Source organism: Lactuca sativa, chromosome 2 (assembly GCF_002870075.4).
Source record: "Lactuca sativa cultivar Salinas chromosome 2, Lsat_Salinas_v11, whole genome shotgun sequence".
In the NCBI taxonomy this organism is placed as follows: domain Eukaryota; kingdom Viridiplantae; phylum Streptophyta; class Magnoliopsida; order Asterales; family Asteraceae; genus Lactuca; species Lactuca sativa.
The window spans coordinates 77972725-77977788 of record NC_056624.2 but is presented as its reverse complement, the minus strand read 5'-3'; positions in this window follow the sequence as shown (position 1 = coordinate 77977788).

The window sequence follows — 5064 nt, the reverse complement described above, 5'->3', positions numbered from 1 at the left end:
ATAAATCATATATGATTTGATACATATAATCACATGTGACTCGATACATATAATCACATGTGATTATATACAAGAGAAAACCTAATGAATCAAAAACACAATAACAAATCTTTATAGGTGGGGGTGGGGTTGTGGAGGCGGGTGGTGATGGGTGGTGGGTGGGTGGTTGCAAGTAGTGGTGATAGTGACGGGTGATGGTTTTGGTGGGTGGTGGGTATTAGTGGTGGAGGTGGGTGGGGGTTATCAGTGGTAGAGGTGGGTGGTGGTGGCGAGTGGTGATGGGTGGGTGGTGATGATGGTGGTGGCGGGTGGTGGTTGGTGGTGGTGATGGTTCTGGTTATGGTGGGTGGGTGTTGGGTGGTGTGACAACTCGAAATTTCTATCTTATAACAATCCCTACATTTAATCAAATTCAAACTTTCAATTGCTAAATTTTAGCAGTTTTGGAGTCAGTTTGAGTGTTCTAAAGCCTAGTATTGCAAGAGATAACTCGAGAGAGGATACTTTAGGGTAAAGTGTGCAACATTTAGGTTCCAAAACTCCAAGAAAAGGGAGTTTATGGCCCAAATGGTATTGGGGCCGTAAACCCCATAGACTATATAAGTGGCACTTAGCCATTTTTATCATTCTCCACCATTTTCAAGCCCTTAACCTCATTCTCTCTCAAGTATCATCACTAGATCTTCAAACTTAATAATCAAATGTTCTTCCAGAACACCAAGAACACACACTAGTGTTCTTGAGCCTTAAGCACCCTTTCAAGCTTCTACACTGATCTGTGTGTGCTCAAGTCCTCACTTGACACTTAGCATCTTTTACCGATCCTGCTATCGCATCACTCATTTTAGGTGAGTTCATACTCCTTAACCAACCTTTTAAATGCCTTTGCATGCTTTTAAATGCTTTTAGGGGGAATACAAGTTGAATATCATAGTTATTATATCAATCACATGTGATTAATAACTATCAAACATATGGATTTACTATACTTTCAAACCGTTTTATCAAACAAACTACTTTTAAATCGTTTTATAAACTGACATCAATTCATGATTATTTATTGTTTCAAACCCTTTAAATGTATTACAAAACCTCTTTTCCACTTATGTATTCTTAAAATCCATATCTATACATATGTAGTAAGTATATATATATATATATATATATATATATATATATATATATGTGTGTGTGTGTGTGTGTATGTATTGATAAGATAGCTGTGACTTCAGCTCCAACACTTTGTATAGCAAAGGTGTATAAACATACATGGACACTTCAAACTAAATTTATTAGTAAACTATCATAGGTATAGTTTAGGAGATGCTACTTACTATTCCTAGTACAATTAGAACATATAAGAGTCAGTTCATTCATGAGTCTATACAAATGTACTACATACTATATGAAGAGATACTATTACATATTATATGATGAGATACTAGTACATACTATATGAATAGATAGTATTATATACTATACGGGACTAACCATTCTACACCCGGCTGTTAGCTACAGTGGGAAAATGTACATCGACGGATGTCTATGGTTGTACTGTTCGGCGAGTTACCACGCCGTGTTTATCCTAATACAAAAAGATACGATTTCAATGATTATATTATTTTTCCTTTTACTATTATCTTATGCCACATTCACATAAACGATGAGGTAGACTATATTTTGATAATAATAGTTGTGCATGGGGAAAAAATTTCATTCATACGGAGAAGCAAACCTCCAAAACTATCGGGTCTTGGTAGAAAGACTACATTTTATACTAGTAGGAAATATGGGATTTTCTAGGGTTTTCATACTTATACGAACTTTTTCATCAAACATTTACATGTCTTTTCCTTGCAGTTTTACAAATCAAAGACACTAAAATACTTATGAATTCACCAGCTTAAATGTTGATCTATGCTTTCAAAATAACTTGTATTCTCAGGTCATCAGTAGACAGGTACCGGTGACAGGTTTTTGAGAAGACGGAGCACAGTCAAGACTCGTCTTTTATTTTGATCATTAATTTTTGGTGTCTATTACATTACAAAGAACACACATGTTTTAAAATTATATATTTAATGCAATGGATGATGTTTGTTTACTTGTTTACTATTACTGTGTTGTGATGCTATACATGACGTCTTCCGCCCCAGAACGTTTCCGCCATTCTCGGTTTTGGGGTTTGACGGATTGGTATCAAAGCATTGTTTATAGTGAATTGAGTATATCAACCCATAAAAGATATACTAACTATAAACGTAATGGGATTAAAACACTCTGACCAAGAGTTTATACTTTTAAATAATAAAATATTTAACTAAGTATACATATCTGCATTCATACTAAAATCAGTGTCACTAGGACAGAAAAAAAGTATTAAGATTGTTGAACCTTCGCATCATTTCGTCTTAACCTCCCTAACAACAAAACCCTAGTAATCTACGGCGACAAATCTAGTACGAACCTTCGCATCATTTCGAGTATTCAAGCTCGAAAGTGCTTACGAAAGGAAAATCATGCATTCCTTACACACATCGTAGATATGAGTCAAGAAGTAAAGGAAATTCAGAACATTCCAAAAGTACGCGACTTTCTCGACATCTTTCCAGAAAAACTATCGGGATTACCACCGCAACGCCAAGTCGAGTTTAGAATCGACTTAGTGCCAGGGGCTACGCCAGTAGCCAAATCTCTTTATCGTCTGGCACCAGAGGAGATGCAAGAACTTTCCTGTCAGCTTAACGAACTTCTCAATAAGGGATTCATTAGGCCAAGCTTCTCACCATGGGGAGCATCGGTCTTGTTCGTCAAGAAGAAAGACGGATCGTTTCGTATGTGCATCGACTATAGGGAACTCAACAAGCTTACCGTTAAAAATCGTTATCCTCTACCCCAAATTGACGACTTATTTGATCAACTTCAAGGAGCAAATTACTTCTCAAAGATAGATCTACGATCCGGGTATCACCAGTTGCGAGTGCTAGAGGATGATGTCCCCAAGACAGCCTTCTGAACTCGTTATGGACACTATGAGTTTGTAGTGATTCCATTCGGATTAACCAACGCACCAGCTATATTCATGGACCTGATGAATAGGGTGTGTCGTCCTTACTTGGATCAGTTCGTTATCGTCTTCATCGATGACATACTTATCTACTCCTGAAGTGAGGAGGAGCATAGTCAACACCTATGAAAAATTTTAGAAACATTACGATCGGAGAAGCTCTATGCAAAGTTCTCCAAGTGCGAGTTTTGGATTTGAAGAGTGGAATTCTTGGGCCACGTAGTTAGTGAAAAGGGAATACACGTGGACCCTTCCAAAATTAAGGGTATTGAGAACTGGTCAGCACCGAAGACACCTACAGAAATTCGTCAATTTCTAGATCTCGTTGGCTACTATCGCAGGTTCATATAGAACTTCTCTAGTATCGCGAAACCACTTACCACACTGACCCAGAAAGGTGTGGCCTTTGACTGGGAAGAGAAACAAGAGAAGGCGTTCCAAACGCTGAAACGAGCCTTATGCACCGCACCAATACTATCCCTCCCAAAAGGAATAGAAGACTTCGTGGTCTATTGCGATGCATCCAACCAAGGACTCGGATGTGCTCTGATGCAACGAGGTAAGGTTATTACCTATGCCTCAAGACAGTTGAAGACACACGAGGTCAATTACACCACACACGATCTTGAGTTAGGACTAGTTGTGTTTGCTCTGAAGATCTGGAGACATTATCTGTACGGTACGAAAACTACTATCTTTATAGACCACAAAATCCTCTAACACATCTTTGACCAGAAGGAGCTCAACATGAGACAACAACGGTGGGTCGAGCTACTCAATGACTACGAATGCGAAATTCATTATCATCCCGGAAAAGCCAATGTAGTAGCTGACGCCCTAAGTCGGAAGGAATACTCTGGTCGTAGAGTCAAATCATTGACTATGACTATCCATTCACACTTGTCCACACAAATTAAAGAGGCTCAGCTCGATTCTTTGAAACCTAAAAATGTGGCAAGCGAATCCCTAAGAGGAATGGATAAGAACCTAGAAAGCAAGGGTGGTGGAGCATTATATTTCATGGACCCAATTTGGACACCGAAACACGGTGGCTTCAGAGACGTAGTCACGACCGAGGCGCACAACACTCAGTATTCCGTTCACCCGGGTTCAGATAAGATGTATATGGATCTTAAAAGATTATACTGGTGGCCTAACAAGAAAGCAGAGATTGCTACCTTCGTGAGTAAATGCCTTACTTGCACAAAGGTTAAGGTCGAATAATAGAAACCATCAGGTTTACTTCAGCAACCGGAGATACCTAAATGGAAATGGGGGTGGATTACTATGGACTTTATAACCAAGTTGCCCAAGACAACGGGTGGACTTGATATCATTTGGGTCATCGTCGACAGATTGACCAAATCCGCACATTTCCTACAAATCAAAGAGACTGACAAAATGGAGAAACTAACAAGAACATACATTAGGGAGATTGTACGACTGCATGGTGTTCCCATTTCCATTATCTCCGATAGAGATAGCAGATTCACTTCGAGGTTCTGGCAGTCGCTACAAAGTTCCCTAGGAACGAGGTTGGACATGAGTACAACCTACCATCCACAGACCGACGGGCAAAGTGAGAGGACTATCCAAACCTTGGAAGATATGTTGAGAGCCTGTGTGATCGACTTTGGGAAGGAATGGGATACTCATTTACCCCTTTTCGGATTTTCCTACAACAACAGTTACTACATGAGCATAAAGGCTGCTCCATTTGAAGCCCTCTATGGCTGAAACTCCAGATCCCCTATGTGCTGGGCTGAAGTGGGTGATACCCAGTTAGCTGGAGGACAAGTTCCTGAAAGCACTCTCATAGGTCTGAAAATCATTCGGGAAACGACGAAGAAGATCGTTCAGATTCATGAACGATTGAAAGCCTCTAGAGACCGATAGTAAATCTACGTATACAAATCAAGGAAACCTTTGGAATTCCAGGTGGGAGACCGCGTTCTTTTGAAAGTCTCACCCTATAAGGGCTTGATACACATCAGTAA